This window comes from Girardinichthys multiradiatus, chromosome 15 (assembly GCF_021462225.1).
Source record: "Girardinichthys multiradiatus isolate DD_20200921_A chromosome 15, DD_fGirMul_XY1, whole genome shotgun sequence".
Taxonomy (NCBI): Eukaryota; Metazoa; Chordata; class Actinopteri; order Cyprinodontiformes; family Goodeidae; genus Girardinichthys; species Girardinichthys multiradiatus.
The window spans coordinates 723,147-743,961 of record NC_061808.1 but is presented as its reverse complement, the minus strand read 5'-3'; positions in this window follow the sequence as shown (position 1 = coordinate 743,961).

The window sequence follows — 20,815 nt, the reverse complement described above, 5'->3', positions numbered from 1 at the left end:
CCTTGGCACAAACTTCAGTCTGTAGGCGCTCAAAGCTGGTAGAAACAGACCCCAAAAGACCTGCAGCCCAAGGAGGTTCTGCTGAGTTCTGACACTGGGCGGCTGAATAGCACTCCATACTTTTCAGATTCTGCACTACTTTGTCTTGGTCTGTCACATAAAATCCCAACAAAATGCACTAAAGGTTGGAACAGGATAAAATGTGGAGACTTCTGCAAGTCTCCACATTCCCATTTGTGGGAAGTGGAGTGAAGTGGATCATCTCTCTGCATCTCCAAAAGCAGCAGCTAAGAAAGTAGCTTCTAAGCCAGGCTATATTATAATATAAGCAGTTGCCATCCAGTCACAGACAGCTTGAGCCTCCTGTCAGCCTGGGAAACTGAGCAACCTTTGTCTGATTTAACACTCAGGGCCACAGGCCAATAGTTCCCCTCAGCTTTCACATCCAGAAGCATCTCTGAGCACAGTTGTTTGCAGGAACAGTTTTTCTTCCTGCCGTCCAGCACCGAGTCCAGGAATGTTTCAGCGCCAGGTGATAAACCCCTCCTGGAGCTGGTTTTATGTGTTATGGACCCTGAGATGCTGTGAGAAGTTGTATATCTAGAAACGTGTCCAACATGCACATCTCTGTGATCAGCAGACTGCCGTGCATGTTCACTCACAGAAGCGAGGAGAACATTTTCCTTTGCTCAGTGATGTCAACTCTTTTTATGAACTGGGGCTTTTTCCAGTCGCCTGAGGTGTTGGAATATTTTCCAACTTCGCTACATGAGCTCAGGTCTGTTCCTCTTTAAAACTCCAAAAAAATAAATGCACGCATGTGTTAAAACAACTGATGTGGTCGTGTATTATAAATGGAAATCCCACCTGATAGTCTGCCTTTGGGGTTTAGATGTAGGAAAAACTGGCTGTTTAGAGGAATCTCTGGGATGGACATTATTTTAAGATTTTGCTGTGAAATAAAAGTGAAAACTTTAATTCTTAAAGCATCATAACTCTAAAAAACAAACTTGTAGCCAAAGTCATTTTCTGCTGCAGAAACGTTATGTGTCATGTTTTACTGTCTCTTTTACTGTTAAAGGCACAGAAAACATGGAGGTACAACAGGAAATGTTGTAGAACTTTGACTAAAATAAGTCAAAGTTCTACTGATGAAGGGTTCAGTCTAAACATGTATAACTTATGTTCTGGGTTGGGCAAGCCTTTAACTCCCAACCATGTTGTGAAAACACAGATTTATGAGCGTTTATGTGACATGTTTCGAGGACCACCCTGCTGTCAGGGAGGAATCCAACCACGTATGCATCAGCAAGAGGAGCTCAGAGTGAAGAAGGGATGAAGGTACTAGTAATGGGCCCAATGCAGACAAGAGAATAGAGGAATTATTTGCAAATACAGATGAGGAACTCCTAAGACGGATGTTTGAAGGTCCCACCACATTGCTTTAATCAGACTGAGATCTGAACTTTAACTAGGCCACTGCAAACCCTTTATTCCATTTTTTCAGCCATTCTGTCCTCATGCCCAGGTCCCTCAGCTCCAAAACAAGCCCAGATCATCAGCCCTCCCCCACCGTGCTTCACAGCCAGTATGAGGTGTTTGTGCTGATCTGCTGTGTTTTTTTGTGGGATTAAAACCGATTTTAATCTCTTTGGCTCCAGGGTTGCTCCTCTGTAATGTGACCTCTAAGTTCTGCTGGTGACCCTGGATCGTTTTGGTTTTATTTCTTCTGTTTAACCTTAACCACTTCAGCTCGTGTCAGAATTAGACAGTGCTCTGCACAGGGCTGCTCAGTAGTGAGAGCTGTTCTGTCTCTGTTTCTGCTGCGAGTCCAAACAAGCAGCGATGTCTAAATAAATGATTTTAATTAGGGTCAATCAGGAAACCGTCCCTCACTGTCAGTGGGGAGGTGGTACTGTACTTTCAGATGATATTTAAAGCTCTGCTGACGCCGTGCCACAGAGCAGGAATGTCTCAACCTGCAGGCCATCTGAAGGCTTCTAGAAGACTAAAGATTAAAAACTCAGATATTTCTGCATCTGAAATCTCTGTGTTGGATTTAGTAGCGAAGAATCTTCAGTAAGTCCCAACATTCAAACAAACTCATTAATTTGGCTTTTGTATGTTGAAATGCAGCGTTATTGTTGCCCGTGGCTTCAGGCTTGATTTGCTGTTGGTCTGTCCCTTTAACCGAGCTTTAAATCTTATTATGGGATTTGACTACAGCTGGATTCTGGGAAAGTACAGCAACATGTCAGGGACCACTAAGTTATTGGGTTCATCACTACGCTTTACAAAAAGCATCTGTCAGTTTGACAGAAATATGTTTTTGTAGTTTAGTTTTCCAAAACGTGCAGAGACTTTTCCCATGATCAGCTGACATGGACACTGACTAATGAGGTTTTCTGATGTTTTTCCCTGATTTTCCAAACGAGGAATGTTGTCTGCTTTGGATGAGATGCAAAAAATAAGTTTCATATTAATTTAGTAAGAAATCAAACATCTGTGTCCTCCTAGTTTAACCTCTTATGCTCCGATCCTCCAGATGGATGGAAAAATTAAGCTGGAAGTTTCCTTAGCTGGAATCAAAAAAGTTCTAAATCCACTTTAATGATCTTAGCCTGCACTTAGCCAGCACCAGAACACCACCATAGTGGAAAGAACAGAATGCCTTACTTGAGGTCAGATTCTTTGCTGGATGACCTCTCAGAACTGAGCGGGATCTCTGTGGAGGCATAGTTCTACGACCCGTCTCTCAGCTCAGCTCACGGTTCAATCTTTGCACAAGTAGCTATCTGATTGGCCTGAAGGTCGCTCTAAGGATGGAAGGTGGGGGTGTTCCTTCTCACACGGGCATTGAGCTGATATCTGGATGGTCCCAACTCTCAGATCATGACAGAACCGGGTCACCAATATGAAAGGTAAGGTCATTTAAAACAACTGACTGGGTTTAACTGAGTGTGCCTCCATATTGGTGGAGGAAACCAATTTTACATAAAACAGATCAAACAACACATTTCTGCTCCGCGGTGTCTGGAGTCCACTAACCCCAACTCAGTGCCACAGTCCACTTCTGGGGTGGACTACTCAGTCGGGAGTTGATTGACCAATCAGATGCGGACTTGGGGAACCCATCAAAGATGTTTCCTGCAGGCGTCAAAGAGAGGGAGACTTGGTAACTAGATCACATTCAGTCTTTGTCTTAGAATCAGATCTCAGCTTAAAATAACACAGCTTCCACATTCACAGTTTGACAAAATTGCTAATCCATATTTTAATGTACAGTTATGGTTATGAATCTTTTCAACGCTTCTTGGATTTCTGAATTAAACTAAATAAGATGGTCAATCTTAATTAAACTCTTTATTCAGATTCATATTACAGAAAATTTGACCTGTGCGGTTCAGATAAACAGCTCGTACAAAAACATCCTACGCTTCTCATATTTACTTTGACTAGATCTACTGTGCTGCATGTAGTTGCCTAATTGTTCTGATGTTTTCCTAATATACAGTAAATTATGGTGGTGAATTATGATGGGTATGAAGGTGGGACCTTCCTTTCACTCTGAGGAAATGTATCGTCCTCTCGTTCTGAAGTCCAAGAGGAGGTGCAGAGGGTCCAGCTCTTCATCCTGTGTGAAGGGCTGGATCTGGGTGGTGTTGAACTTCTGTATAAATATGGTAAACGCTCTGTGATCTGTTAGGGTGTTGTTGGACCACTTGTTTGCTGAATATTGGACCATTTGCGCGTTGCTGGACGACACTATGCCTTTCCAACGTCATCGGTCATTTAGTCCGCTTCTACAAATCCCAGCGGGCACCGCGGCCGATAGGACGGGGCGTCCCAAGTCTGACATCACAGGAGACTATTTAGGAAGGTGGCCCCTTTAAGGAGGTGCTTTCAGCTTGGGACCTAGACGCGGTTACCACGCAACTGAAGCAGCATTCTGGAGATCCCACGTGGATTCCATTCATTCTCCTCGTTGGCCAATGAGAAAACTGAGCGAATTAAGCTTACAAGAATAAGAAGGCTTGTAAGTTTTCACTTTGCCGATTGAAGACACGAGTTTAACACGTAATCAAAAAACCACGGAGTTTCAAGGAGATGTATGGCCACCCTTGTTTTTGTTCCAGTCAACTGCTGACGGTCAGATTATATTTTCCCCTTTCGTCAAAGAAGGCCAGAGGACGAAGATTGACCGCTCTTCTTGGAGTTTAACTGCAGAGATGCAGTTTAGTCGTTTCATCTAGAAAGAAAGAACAGATAAACTCTGAACCAGTTTTCAAGGTTAGAGTCTGAAAGAGAGCACATAGAGTTAGTCACAGTAGAAGCTCAGTCAGTAGCCATGTCTAGGAGAGAGAAAGGGTTAAACACTGAAAGACAGGGTCATGTGGATCATCTGTAGAAGGTGAGCATTAAGTTGTTGCCAGCAGAAGCTTGGACGATGCCCTCCTCCAGAAAGGTGTCACAGGTAGACACAGAGTCAGGCCAGGGAGGGAGGGACGGACGGATGGATGGTGAACAGACTTCAGTTGGACATTTGCAGCAACGATCCATCACAGCAAGTCGTTTCTTTTCATTGGTTTATGAAGGAAGATGAACGCCTGAGTTACATCATCTCCAAATGTTGGAGAGGAGGGCAGAAGATGTCCTGCAGGAATGCTCTGATGCTTTATGAGCTGAAATGCTTCATATTGAGTAATGTTTGTTGTGTAAGCAGCAGTGTTTGTCTCATAGCAGGACAACAAGCTCTAATTATATTCTTCCAGGTTTCCAGGACTGTTTCATTGTGTAAGCCGCCACCGAGTTGATGGCGTAAACCCTTAGTAGATCTGCAGTTTGTGGTATCTCAGAGAAAATGATCAGAAATAAACAGAAACATATTTATAAAATTAGTTTTTAAAGGTGAAATAAAATGTGCTCTGATTGGTGCATCAATCAGTTTTACTCATACTCGTACTCGTTGTCTTCCGCTTTATCCGGGACCGGGTCGCGGGGGCAGCAGTAGAGACACCCAGACGTCCCTCTCTCCAGACACCTCCTCCAGCTCCTCCAGGGGGACCCCAAGGCGTTCCCAGGCCAGCCGAGAGACATAGTCCCTCCAGCGTGTCCTGGGCCGTCCCCTGGGCCTCCTCCCGGTGGGACGTGCCTGGAACACCTCCCGAGGAAGGCGTCCAGGAGGCATCCGGTATAGATGCCCGAGCCACCTCAACTGGCTCCTCTCGATGTGGAGGAGCAGCGGCTCTACTCCGAGCTCCTCCCGGATGGCCGAGCTCCTCACCCTATCTCTAAGGGAGTGCCCAGCCACCCTACGGAGGAAGCTCATTTCAGCCGCTTGTATCCAGGATCTCATTCTTTCGGTCATGACCCAAAGTTCATGGCCATAGGTGAGGGTAGGAAAGAAGACCGACCGGTAAATTGAGAGCTTCGCTTTTCGGCTCAGCTCTCTCTTCACCACAATGGACCGGCACAGCGCCCCCATTACTGTGGCAACCGCACCGATCCGTCTGTCGATCTCCCGCTCCATTCTTCTCTCACTCGTGAACAAGACCCCGAGATACTTAAACTCTTCCACTTGAGGCAGGAACTCCCCTCCAACCTGAAGAGGACAAGCCACCCTTTTCCGGTCGAGAACCATGGCCTCGGACTTGGAGGAGCTGATCCTCAACCCAGCCGCTTCACACTCGGCTGCGAACCGCCACAGCGCATGCTGTAGGTCTTGGCTAGAGAGAGCCAGCAGGACCACGTCATCTGCAAAAAGAAGAGACGAAATCCTCTGGTCCCCAAACCAGACCCCCTCCGGCCCTTGGCTGCATCTAGAAATCCTGTCCATAAAAGTTATGAACAGGACCGGTGACAAAGGGCAGCCCTGCCGGAGTCCAACATGCACTGGGAACAGGTCCGACTTAGTGCCGGCAATGCGAACCAAACTCCTGCTCCGCTCGTACAGGGACCGGATGGCCCCTAATAAAGGGCCCCCGATTCCATACTCCTGGAGCACCCCCCACAGGGCATCACGAGGGACACAGTCGAATGCCTTCTCCAGGTCCACAAAACACATGTGGACCGGTTGGGCAAACTCCCATGAACCCTCGAGTACCCTGTAGAGGGTATAGAGCTGGTCCAGTCAATCAGTTTTATGTTTCCAAATATTCAGGACAAATGTTTCAGCAATATTTCAGATATTCTTTGAGGGAAACACAGGAGGTAGTCTTAAGACAGCTTCTGTAATTCATCCACCAAAGCCTTGGCTAAGGGATCAAAGGTCACAGAAAATAATTTTGAGCCATGAGATGTGGTCAAACTGTCCCGGAAGGTTCCTCCTCGGATCAAAGGTTCTGGAACAATCTTTCTGCAAAGAAAGGAGCTTTGATGGATCATTTATCTCCTCAATAACTACCAGACAAAATAAAAACCTCGAGGACAAAATGTAGTTAAAAGTGATCCTTGAGGTCCAGGGTTTCTAGAGGAAATGGAGATAACTGGATGCTTTGCGGGTCATTTTATGTTTTAAGTCAGCAGTTGGTTATTGAAGCCGTCATCATCAGCATCTCCCCATTTATACAACATAATGTGAAGTTTCTGAAATCTTCTGTATCATTTCTGTTTGACTCTGCAGGGTGAGGATTTTCTCATTTTTTCATTTGTTTTGTGTCAGAGTTAAACTGAGACTGGTGGACATGTTGTCAGTCTAACGTCTCCTTAAACTCTCCATAGGTTTTAACCCCTGGAGGCAGACACTGAATTTTCCAAGAAAACGTGCAGAGACTTAATGCAGACAATGATCTCAGTCATCATTAAGGGGCTCCTGCTGGAGAAAAGCATGCTGGGTGTATTTTAATGCCACTGAACCTGATTCCAACCAACATGTATTTTACTGGGATTTTATGCAACTAATACAGAGTTTATGTCTCCTCCAGGTTTGAAAACATCTAGAAACTGAATCTTTTGCCAATTCTTCTGTGTAAAAGAGCTTTAATCTTCTGAAGCCTCTAACAAGTTTTATTGCAGGACCAGCTTCCCTTTCCCACAGCATGATGCTGCCACCACCATGTTTCATTGTGGGGATGGTGTGCTCATGGTGATGTTAGTATTCCTCCATGCCTGGTGTTTTGCATGTCGGCTGTAAAGCTAGGCTCTGGTCTCCTCTGATCAGGTCACCTTCTTCCACATGTTTTCTGTGTCTCCTACAGGGGTTGGACAATGATTGGACCACAATAATTTATTAGTATGGTGTAGGGCCTTCTTTTGCGGCCAATACAGCATCAATTCATCTTGGGAATGACATTTACAAGTCCTGCACAGTGGTCAGAGGGATTTTAAGCCATTCTTCTTGCAGGATAGTGGCCAGGTCACTACGTGATACTGGTGGAGGAAAACGTTTCCTGACTCGCTCCTCCAAAACACCCCAAAGTGGCTCAATAATATTTAGATCTGGTGACTGTGCAGGCCATGGGAGATGTTCAACTTCACTTTCATGTTCATCAAACCAATCTTTCACCAGTCTTGCTGTGTGTATTGGTGCATTGTCATCCTGATACACGGCACCGCCTTCAGGATACAATGTTTGAATCATTGGATGCACATGGTCCTCAAGAATGGTTCGGTAGTCCTTGGCAGTGACGCGCCCATCTAGCACAAGTATTGGGCCAAGGGAATGCCATGATATGGCAGCCCAAACCATCACTGATCCACCCCCATGCTTCACTCTGGGCATGCAACAGTCTGGGTGGTACGCTTCTTTGGGGCTTCTCCACACCGTAACTCTCCTGGATGTGGGGAAAACAGTAAAGGTGGACTCATCAGAGAACAATACATGTTTCACATTGTCCACAGCCCAAGATTTGCGCTCCTTGCACCATTGAAACCAACGTTTGTCATTGGCATGAGTGACCAAAGGTTTGGCTATAGCAGCCCGGCCGTGTATATTGACCCTGTGGAGCTCCTGACGGACAGTTCTGGTGGAAACAGGAGAGTTGAGGTGAACATTTAATTCTGCCATGATTTGGGCAGCCGTGGTTTTATGTTTTTTGGATACAATCCAGGTTAGCACCCGAACATCCCTTTCAGACAGCTTCCTCTTGCGTCCACAGTTAATCCTGTTGGATGTGGTTCGTCCTTCTTGGTGGTATGCTGACATTACCCTGGATACCGTGGCTCTTGATACATCACAAAGACTTGCTGTCTTGGTCACAGATGCGCCAGCAAGACGTGCACCAACAATTTGTCCTCTTTTGAACTCTGGTATGTCACCCATAATGTTGTGTGCATTTCAATATTTTGAGCAAAATTGTGCTCTACCCTGATAATTGAACCTTCACACTCTGCTCTTACTGGTGCAATGTGCAATCAATGAAGACTGGCTACCAGGCTGGTCCAATTTAGCCATGAAACCTCCCACACTAAAATGACAGGTGTTTCAGTTTCATTGTCCAATCACTGTACATGGCTTGTAGCAAACTGCAAACAGGACTTCTTCTGGCTTTCTTCTTGCTACTAATCCATAAAGGTCAGATTTATTAAGGGCACCACTAATAGTTCTGGATAGATTCTCCCACCTGAGCTGTGGATTTCTGCTGCTTCTCTGATTAATGCTCTCCTTGATCAGTTTAGGTGGACGTCCATGTCTTGATGGGTCTGTGGGATGTTCGAAGCTTGGGATATTGTTGTAGAACCTAACCCGGCTTTAAACTTCTCTACAACATTCCCCCTGACCTGTCTCCTGTGTTCTTTGGCCTTCATGATGCTGGTTGTTCTCTAAAGAGTCTCTAAGGCCAGATGGAGAACATCTGCCGGTAGACTGAAAATGAAGAACAGCCGGATTTCTAAAGGCAGCAAGTTGCTCTGGATTTCATTTCAGGGTAGTGAGTAGATGGGGCTAATACAAATTAAAACATCTGAAAACAAATGCAGCAGTTTTTTTTGTTTTGTTAAAAACATTGAAAACCATAAGTCATTTATGATAGGACAGGATGAAGAGCGTCTCCAGGGTCTTCAGATGATGTTTATCCTCCCTTTCACAGTTCTGGTTTGTCACAGAAAATCCCAATAAAATAAACTGAAGTTTGTGGTTCTAATGGAACAGAATATAGAAACGTGTTTTTGCTGTTTAGTGAATAGTTGATAAATAATTCATTTAAAAATGATAAATAAGTCAAGGTTTTCATGTTTTAACACATCTAGGCCAAAAAGAACCTGCTAATGGATCTGATGGATCCCAATCAGTGCCAGGTACCATGATAACCATGTGATGGTTGGTTCTTCAGAGCAGTGAGGAAGTTCTTGGAGGCCATAGTTCTTCAGAAAAGATGACAGCTGTTCATCCTGCTGCCATCAGGGAGCAGCAGAGCATTCTGGAATATTGTTAATGGTGAAATCATTTTCCATGAGCTCCTCCACCTCCTCACTGCACGCAGGAACTGGAGTATGGAGGAGGAGGAGATTTTTTCCACTACCACATTTCACCTCCAGGCGACCGGGTCTGGAAAGACATTATCTCCAGAGAAAGTGGTGATTTTCCGAGAGGAGAGCTTTCAGTCCAGCGACAGGGTGCCTGTGATTCCTGTCTGAGAGCAGCTTCCAACAAGCTGCAGGGAGGGAGCTGTTTGTGTTCTTGGACCGAGACCACACGACCACAATAAGAACTTCCAATCTGAAGCTCTCTGCAGCAGGACGTCTGAACAAACCATAAAACGTTCATCTTCTTGCCCTTTTATACGTTCCTCTCAGCTGTTAGGATTAAAATGTAAACGCATCAGTGGTCTGCAGGACAGGTGTCCCAGTACTCCCATCCTCTGTTGGGACACACACCCTAAAGCTGCTGCATGGAGTCAGTTCTGTTTGATCCTGAGCTCTGGACCGGTGCATGTTCAGGGTTTAAAAGACTGCAAGCAGAACATGCTCATGTAGATACTGGTCCTGTGGAATTTAGACTTGTCCTTTGTTGTGATGTTTTTAGTTATCTTGTTGGAGTTTTATATAATTTAACAGTTAGGATTTTAATCTGCATTTGGTGGGATCGGACAGGAATTATGACCCCAGTTATCTATAAAAAATAGACTTATGTCTTCCTTCTTTTTAGAAAGCTCCTTCATGTGGGTCGTTACACCAGATCACAGTGATCCATTTCTGCCTGCGAGTTTCAGGTGTGTAGGAATATGTTTAGCTCCATTATCGCTTTCCTACCTTAGAATCGTATCCCCAGCAAAGCCGGACTGCCTCCAACTCTTTGGACATGTCTAAATTGTCCATGATACGACCAGCTCTGAGACACCAAACACACGACAGATGCTGCAGGATCGACTCAAGCATGACTCAATGCTGCAGCAATGTACACATTACAACATCAAGCCATCTACAAGAAGGGACAGAGCAGACTGTACTTCTTGAGGAAGCTTAGGTCCTTTGGTGTTTGCAGCAAGATGCTGCATATCTTCTATAAGTCTGTTGTGGAAAGTCTGATCTCTTCTACCATCATCTGGTGGGGAAGCAGCATCAGAACCAGGGACTTAAAAAAGCTCAACAAGCTGATAAAGAAGGCTGGTTCTGTTCTGGGGACTCCTCTGGAACCTCTGGAGATCATTGTGGAAAGAAGGATTCTTCATAAAATGAAGAACATTATGGAGAACCCTGAGCATCTTCTTCATGAGACTGTCCTACAACAACAGATTGTCTTCAGTCAGAGGCTTCTTCAGATCTGCTGTAAGACGGAGCACTACAGGAGATCCTTCCTGCCCACAGCCATCAGCATCTACAACGACTCTTTGAAGAAACCTTCATAATATGAGCTACAACAACATTTAATTTCCCTTTGGGATTAATAAAGTATTTTTGAATTGAATTGAATCAATAACTGTAATGCTATTCTGTGCAGAAGCTCTGTCTGCACTCAAGATTTTAAATCATCTGAACACGTTGGAGCAGCTCCAACCAACAGCAGCCTGAACTATTTTAGAATTTATTAAGGCAATGGTTATTTGACCACTTGGGGGCGCCCATAGACTGTGTAGAGAGCAATAAAATTTCCCCTTGAGATTTTTACGTCTGCCTAGGAGGTTAAAAGTTCTGAATGGATTTTGATGACATTTTCCGACAAAATAGAACGTTTTAGGACTAGAAACAGATGATTAGATTTTGGTGATAATGTACAGCACCATCTGGATCCAGAATTTCTTGAAGCATTCTTCATCATTGCCCGACTATGGTGCAACAACTTTGAGTTCTCACATGGTTCCTCCCCCTGTCAGCAGCAAACATGCAGCGGACATGCAGAGGTCAGAGGTCATCCACAATATAGCTCAACAGTATGTGCCAATGCCTCTATTGCCTTAGTGGAGATTTGGCTTTATGAGGGCTTTTCTAGCTAAGTATGTAAAACAATAAATAAACTATAATAGCCTAAGTAAAGGACCATGCTGTGATGCAGTAGCACACTGAGGGCCTGTCCACACTAATGTGGATGTTTTTTCTGTCTTCTGTCTGCATGCAAAGTTACTTGTTGATGAAAACAAAACGGTGGAGATTTTTAAAAAACTCCATATGCAATGTATACACATGTTCTGAAGCTAGACATTATTAGAAGCAATAACATAGAACCCCAGTGTGCATGTTCTTACTCTGGTTCTTCATGCTGGAAACCACAGCAACATTGGAGCAGATGTATTTCACAGCTGTCTCACAAAATGTTTCCTTTCTTCACGTTTAAACCCAAATTAAACAGACTTTTATCTGCACCAATCTAACATGGCAACAGTGTGACTGAGGCTTTAGTCTCTGCCCAAATCAGAGGAGGTCCAGTATCCTGGTGTTGCTCAGCGATGGCAAAATGGAGCAGGTCAGTAGATGGATCAGAGCTTCATCTGCAGGAATGAGGACTTTTACTGTCGCTCCCATCAGGCTCTATTGTTGCTTGTAACGTCTCCTTGGTTCCTTGATCAGCCATGTTTACCAGGTGAGGAGAAAGTAAACCTCACCCAAAATGTACATCAACCTGGAATACCGTTGCACATGATTGAAATAAAAATATTTATCACATGTGAATGTGAAAGGTTTGTCAGTGTTTTCTGACCAGGTTGGGCAAAGCCTTATAGTCTGGTCTGAGTCTGCAAATCACTCCTGTTTAGAAGCATACGCTTTCAGGAGAGGAGTCGTCATGCAGGACGGCTCAACCAATCACAGACCGACTTGGTGTAGCACCCATCAAATGTTTGAAAGCTTCACATTGAAGGTTTGAAACCTCCACCATGTTGCCCTCTTCCCACAGTGTATCCAGGTGCCGTGTGTTGCCCAGGTAACCTTTTACACCCACCTGGCCAGTCATATAATGTCACAGAGAACATGACTTATGAGAACAGGCCACCTTGTTCCATTGCTCTGTGGCCCAGTTCTGATGATCACAAACCTGTTGGATTTCTTGGTGATGGACAGAACTCATTATGGAAACCTTGACTGGTCTGCAGCCCAGTACACAAACAACTGTGATACTCTGTGTGTTCCGACACCTTTTGATGAGAACCATTGTCACCTTCTTCGGTAGTTTGAGCTACAGGAGCTGTTGGATCGGACCACACATACCAGCCTTCAGTGAGCTTTGGCTGTCCATGATTTGATGATAGATCCTGAACACTACAGACCAGGAACAGCCCTCAGAGCTGAAGTTCTGGGGATTCTCTGGCACAGTCTCTCTGAGACAGTGTTATTACCTAGTCATAATGTTATGCCTGACCAGAGTTGTTGCAATAATGCAGAGATGATAGTGAAAGTTTCTGTTTCTGACTGAAGACCTTCTGATGTCTGCAGCAGAGCTGGAAGCAGTTTGGTGGAAGGTGGACAAGCTGTCTTCAGTGGGCATATTGAAGCTGTTTGTTTCATAAATGACAAACATGAAAACCTCCAATCATCTCAGCCTACAGAGCTGTCTGCTCTGTGGTTCTGCTGTCTCTGGTGACATTAAACTGCTTTTGTTCAGTTAATTCAGAACAAATGATGAGAAGCTTTGAGAGTCCCGGGACACGAGCGCTCAGAGGACGCCTTTAAATCAGTCTGCACCCCAGAGACACTATTACACAGTCACAAAATTGAATGTTGGTTCTTTCTGACAGAATTATTGAATACATCATGAGGACATTTGGTTTTAGTCCAGCTGTGGTGGAATGATGTTTGGTATGTGTTGCATGTGAATAAATCCTGTTCTGCTGAGGAAAACAGATGTTATGAAACATTGGATTTTAATCATGAAGACCACTCTGGAGGGTGGCCACCAGAGGGAGACTGAGAGCAGAGTTCAGTTCTCCACATGTGGGCATATACTGTATATACAGGTCCTTCTCAAAATATTAGCATATTGTGATAAAGTTCATTATTTTCCATAATGTCATGATGAAAATTTAACATTCATATATTTTAGATTCATTGCACACTAACTGAAATATTTCAGGTCTTTTATTGTCTTAATACGGATGATTTTGGCATACAGCTCATGAAAACCCAAAATTTCTATCTCACAAAATTAGCATATCATTAAAAGGGTCTCTAAACGAGCTATGAACCTAATCATCTGAATCAACGAGTTAACTCTAAACACCTGCAAAAGATTCCTGAGGCCTTTAAAACTCCCAGCCTGGTTCATCACTCAAAACCCCAATCATGGGTAAGACTGCCGACCTGACTGCTGTCCAGAAGGCCACTATTGACACCCTCAAGCAAGAGGGTAAGACACAGAAAGACATTCTGAACGAATAGGCTGTTCCCAGAGTGCTGTATCAAGGCACCTCAGTGGGAAGTCTGTGGGAAGGAAAAAGTGTGGCAGAAAACGCTGCACAACGAGAAGAGGTGACCGGACCCTGAGGAAGATTGTGGAGAAGGGCCGATTCCAGACCTTGGGGGACCTGCGGAAGCAGTGGACTGAGTCTGGAGTAGAAACATCCAGAGCCACCGCGCACAGGCGTGTGCAGGAAATGGGCTACAGGTGCCGCATTCCCCAGACCTGGGCTACAGAGAAGCAGCACTGGACTGTTGCTCAGTGGTCCAAAGTACTTTTTTCGGATGAAAGCAAATTCTGCATGTCATTCAGAAATCAAGGTGCCAGAGTCTGGAGGAAGACTGGGGAGAAGGAAATGCTAAAATGCCAGAAGTCCAGTGTCAAGTACCCACAGTCAGTGATGGTCTGGGGTGCCGTGTCAGCTGCTGGTGTTGGTCCACTGTGTTTTATCAAGGGCAGGGTCAATGCAGCTAGCTATCAGGAGATTTTGGAGCACTTCATGCTTCCATCTGTTGAAAAGCTTTATGGAGATGAAGATTTCATTTTTCAGCATGACCTGGCACCTGCTCACAGTGCCAAAACCACTGGTAAATGGTTTACTGACCATGGTATCACTGTGCTCAATTGGCCTGCCAACTCTCCTGACCTGAACCCCATAGAGAATCTGTGGGATATTGTGAAGAGAACGTTGAGAGACTCAAGACCCAACACTCTGGATGAGCTAAAGGCCGCTATCGAAGCATCCTGGGCCTCCATAAGACCTCAGCAGTGCCACAGGCTGATTGCCTCCATGCCACGCCGCATTGAAGCAGTCATTTCTGCAAAAGGATTCCCGACCAAGTATTGAGTGCATAACTGTACATGATTATTTGAAGGTTGACGTTTTTTGTATTAAAAACACTTTTCTTTTATTGGTCGGATGAAATATGCTAATTTTGTGAGATAGAAATTTTGGGTTTTCATGAGCTGTATGCCAAAATCATCCGTATTAAGACAATAAAAGACCTGAAATATTTCAGTTAGTGTGCAATGAATCTAAAATATATGAATATAAAATTTTCATCATTACATTATGGAAAATAATGAACTTTATCACAATATGCTAATATTTTGAGAAGGACCTGTATGTGTGTGTTTATTGCAGAACTCAAGTAGAGCTTTTCAGGAGCAAACGTGGATGTGTGGTGAAACGCCTCATGCCCACTGTTATATGAATTTGGGGCACAGCGGTGGTGCTGGAGTGAAGCGTGTGACCCATGTATGAAGGCCTTGACCTCGACTCCTGTCATTGGTTCAAGCTCCGGCCCGTTGATGTTTGCCGCATGTCTACCTCCTCTCTACATCCCATTTCCTGTCGTCTCAAAAAACTGGAGAAAAAGAAATGCCACCATTGTGCCTAGAACAACTTTAAAAAAATGCTTAAATATGATGAAAAAACCCAGCGACCTTCATCACGAGAAACTACTGGAGATAAAATAACACATTTAATCTCTAACTGAGCTTTATTCTTATCCTGGTTCCTGAACCCACTTCAGGACAGTTTTCCTGCTGTTTGATGAGATCATTCTGACACTGAGAGCCTGAAAAGATGAGCGACTGTCTGACATTTATTATCCCTGTTTCCTCAGACGGTTCTGTGACTGACAGATACCCGCAGACCTGGCACAGACAGGAACACCCCAGGTCATGTTTTCACCTGAGTGTCTGAATGTAGACGTCATCACCGATCAAAAAGATTCCAGACGTTGGTATGTAAAATACAAAGAAAATTAGTCTGAAAATAAATAAAAACAGATTTAACTTTACTTCTGTTTTTCTGTCATAAAGAATAATTTCACAGCTAAAATGATGGTGATAGAACAAGGATCCATCAGACTGGACAAGCTTCATCCATCTATTTTCTTCATTTACTCCTCTGGTTAACTTCCACTGAACCTCAAGGAGCTGCTTCTTGCTTAGTCTTTATTGTTCTTGCTGGTAACATTTCAACATGATAAAAACTGTTAATCAGTTTGAAATGAATAGCAGGACAATGGGTCATAATCCTCCAAACATCCTCTTAAAGCAGACTTTTTTGTTTAAAACATCTTCATCTCTTCTGAAAGTTGTTCTTTTCCAGAGGGCATCATGTGTGGATTGGAGGAGACAGCTTCCTTCGTTAATCAGTCCTGAGATCATGTGTAAGCTGAAGGTTCCTGCAGACACAACCAGATGTCCTGTTCAGTCTAAAATCAGTGAAAGATGTCAGCTCCTCCCTCGTTTGTGTCGTTGCTGCAGCTGTGCAGCAGGCCGGTGCCAACCCTCCTTCCCCCGGGGGGTTCACTTCAACTATCAGACAAACAAACAGGACCTCCATGATGCTCCGCTGTGGATCCACCTGATGACCATCTGTTAATACCTCAGATAAACTAATGTTGGTCAAAGCAAAACACTATAATTTTCTCTTCCAAATCAAACCTTACATATAAAATTCATTCATTTAGATTTAAAATAGCTCATTCTGTGCAGATGTCTCTACATGTTCCAGAACTAATTCTGATTTAGGGAAATAAACTGACTAAATAAGTTTGGTCTGAAAACTTCATTAAAAAAACAGCCACAAAGTCCATATGTTCTCAAATGTGAAGATATGTACAAAAATAATCACTTCCTGTTTAATTTATTTTACATTTGGAGGCTTTTCAGGATAGATAATGAGTTATTTTTATTTACAAAAAGCAAAACCTGTTAAAAATAACACAACAAAAACCTAAAAAAGTGTCAAAAAGTGAAGATGGCATGATGAGGAACACAAACTTAGGTAAACACAGTGGTCACAAAAGGAGAAGATGGTGATCATAAAGTCCACAGCTCCAATGTAAATTCATATACAATACAACTTTATTTATAAAGCACTTTAAAAACAACACCGTTGACCAAAGTGCTGTACACTGATAAAACGAATAAAATAAGCATAAATACAATAACTCTAGAATCACCTAATAAACTAGAATTAGTTAAATTAATAAAAGTAAATGCATAAAAATAAGATCCAACATCTCAAACTGAGTCAAAAGCCAAGGAGAAAAAATGTGTGATAAAAACAGAGAGTGAGTCTGCCTGCCATTCATTTGAAAGAGAATAAGAGTGTTTTATCCAGTGAGGACCAGGAAGTCAGGAGAAATGTGCATGAAACCTAATGGACCGACATCCTACCCAGAGATTTAAAAGCTCTCTTTGTCTGCCTGTAATAAATCTGTGTTGAATGGTCATAGGTGACTAAACCAAAATCCATACAACTAACGATCTGGCAGAATTCAGGTAGATTTCTTCTCCAGTTCTGACCAGCATTGTTTTTATGATGCATTCTGAGGTCAAAGCTGTTGACCTTGGCACATGTTGTCACTTTAACATTAAACCCCTCAGCGTAGTTCAGGCCAGCACAAAGTAATCCAGAAGATCGTTCAACATTTTTCACTAAAACAAATCTGAAGAGGTGCATTTATATTTCCCTTTACTCTGATAGCCCAAAATAAACGTTACCTAATCAGTAACCAGAGTCTAACTGCAGCTGTTCTGTTTCTGGCCTCAGAGGTTCTTTAGAGACCATCAGAGAACAACCAGCATCAGGAAGACCAAGGACCACAGCAGACAGATCAGGGAGAAAGTTCTGGTTCAGTTTAGAGCAGGTTTGGGTTCTACCAAGCTTTAAACATCTCCCAGAGCTATGTTCAGTCCACCATCTGAACATGGAGAGACCAGCTGTAGACCTACCAGGACATGGAGGTCCACCTAAACTGACAGCAAGGAGATCAGTTATCAAAGAATCAGCCAGGAGGTCCATGGTAACTCTGGAGGAGCTGTGGGGATCCACAGCTCAGGTGGGAGCATCTGTCAAATAGGTAGTCGTGCACTTCACATATCTGGCCTTTATGGCGGAGTGGCCAGAAGAAGTCCTGTTTGCAGTTTGCTACAAGCCAGGAAGAAGATACAGCCAGCAGAAGGAAGAAGTTGATCTGATCAGAGGAGGTTCACCTCCCAGCAGGAGAACCACCCTGAACATGCAGACAGAGATACAATGGATGGTTTAGATCAAAGCATGTTCACGTTACAATGGCCTAGTCAAAGTCCAGATCTAAGTCCAGACCTAAACCAAATCTAGTAAGAGGAGTTGAACCCAATCATGATTTCAATCCTGAAAATGTAGGAATTTATTTATGAAACAATTTTGATAACTTTGATTTGTTTGTTCTGAGCTAAAGGTCATGCCCAATTACAAGCTAACAAGCTAAAGCAACCTTTACAAAAGTTGAGTTTTCTAGTTCAAAATGAATGAAAATATGTTTAGAGAACCGGGCCCTGATCCATCGTAGAAAACTAGCAATAATGGTAAGATCTCTTCATTTCTCTTTATTTGAAACAACTTTTGTTAATCAATTTTAAATAGCAACTCATTATATATGGTGACAATAATGCTCATTTTGCTTTATTGCAATGTTTATATATAAAATAAGTGTCACTGATCCAAAAAATATATATAATAATAGAATGTTGCTCACGTGTTTTGGTGTTTGTTCAGTGAGCAAGAATGCTGGACCAAAAGGGATGTAGTGGAAATATTCTGCAGAAATACATGTTGTATATATTTAGTATTGTCTGGTGCAAACATTTAGTCACACATCCAGTTATCTTGTAAATGTTGTGGGACTTACATTTGTTGGTTCCAGATGTTCTTCAGAGCTTGTTTGGAGTAAAACTAACTCAGATTGTTGTTTTCTCTCAGCAGGACGCAGGTTTGATACCGAGACCTTCTCAGAATTTAAACCATTTACAGCCTCATTAAATGTTTCTTTGAAAGTCAGAGATATTTTCTTATCCTGCAGGCCACAGATTCCTTCTCTGTTCCAGATGTTCACATTCTTAAGTGATAGGAAGAAAGAATCTGTCGCAACTTTGACAGCATTGTTGGGATTTGCTTCTAGAGACATGCAGATGACTGCATTCTGCAGTAAACACCAGGATCTACGTGCCTTCATTGTTTAACATTAGAGATCAAAGCAGGACAGAAATCAGTTTTTATTCTTTTCTGAATTTTTCTGCACAAAAGGTTCACCAGAGCTTTTCTGTGTCTGCTTTATAAAATTGTTGAGAAGTTCAGCTGCAAAATATATTGAATCAAAATAATTATGGCACTACCAGCACATCCAGCAGTACAGTCACCAAGGACTGTTTTGGGTGTCTTGCTTGTAGTTATGTGAAAGCATCTGCTTCCATGTAGACATGTTGGATGTGCATGTCTAACACGTGTTTGGTTGTGAGAGAGCATTGAAGTGCAGACTTAATTATTCTGTAGATATATTCAGGGGAGGAGGTGGGCGATGACATCTTTATTAACATTTTCACTTTTTTTCTTTAAAAAAGAAACTGCTTAGTCAATCACTTAACCTGGATGGCATTAAATTGACCTCCAGTAATAAAGTAAAAAACCTTGGTGTTAACTTTGACTAGGACATGTCATTTAAATCCCATATTAAACAGGTTTCTAGGATTTCCTTCTTTCATCTCCAGAACATTGCCAAAATTAGAAATATCCTGTCCAGGAGTGACGCTGAAAAACTAGTCCATGCATTTGTTACTTCAAGGCTGGACTATTGTAATTCTTTACTATCAGGATGTCCACAAAATGCAGTTAAAAGCCTTCAGCTGATTCAAAATGCTGCAGCAAGAGTTCTGATGAAAATTAAAAAGAGAGATCATATTTCTCCTATTTTAGCTTCCCTTCATTGGCTCCCTGTTAAATCCAGAATATAATTTAAAATTCTCCTCCTCACATATAAAGCCCTTAATGATCTAGCTCCATCATACATCAGAGATCTGATTGGTCCATATGTTCCTAACAGAGCACTTTGTTCTCAGACTGCAGGTTTACTGGTGGTTCCTAGAGTCTCTAGAAGTAGAATGGGAGGCAGATCCTTTAGTTATCAGGCTCTAACTATAAGCTTTATCAAAAAGAAGTAAAAGTAGAGTTAAAAATAGAGTTAAAAGTAGAAAGGTTGTCTGCCTCACTACTAAAACTGGGAGTTGGTTCCACAGGAGAGGACTATTCACCTGCAACAGTTATCTAAAATACTCCTGAGATACTACTGAACTAACAGATGCAAAGATGCAGATAGATGTTTCCTTCTGTATCTGGATTCTACTTTATTTATACATCAAATCATTTTCTTTGCACCTCTGTTGTCTCAGGGAATCAAACCACTGACCTTCTGCTGTGAGGGCTGCAACAGTCCCTGCATGTTACCTGCATTTGTGTGTCTGACAGTGTGAAACGTTCATTAATTGACTGATTAATTTAAATAATCTAATGACAGGAAGACACCAGCAGGAGGCACTGTGGGTAGAAAAATCAGAAGTCCAAGTAGTTTCATAGCAGAAGCAGAAGTTTCCTATCGGAGCACAAATTTGACCTTTAGGATAACATCTGTGCTTAATGTAGAGGATCGGGCTTCTCCCAACATTTAGGAGCTGCTGGAGAAGACTGCAGTGAAGTGTGCTGATGTGATAATTAATCGTATAAACCTTTTTAGAATAAAACTGTCTGCTGTTTTTTACAGATTTGTTCATTTATTAAACCTAAAAGCCAGAAAGAGAACCATGAAATCACAGATGCACCAAGAAAACCCTTAAATCTGCTGTGACAAGTCTGTTGTAAGCACTTTAGTATAAATTGTGTAGTTTATGAGTGGTAATTAAACACACCATGTCTGTAGCAAATCCTTAGAAGGTTCTGTAGGAGCACAAACAAGAACCAACTGGTCCATAACATAGAGATCTTGAAGGGTTAAAGTGAGCAGAAGAGAATAAAACCCCCAGGGCCGTATTCTTGAAGGTCCTCAGAGTCTCTCAGAGCTCCTAACTTATCCTCAACATTCCTGCCAAGGACTCCCAGCTTCAGTGGTTCAGTTCTCTGCTGAGACTCTGAGGAGGAGACGACAGAAACTCCTCTCAGTGAGGAGGTCTGGTTGACCCTGTTGCTAGGGGTGATGCTGTCTTCTAAGAGTTGTGATTGGTTGT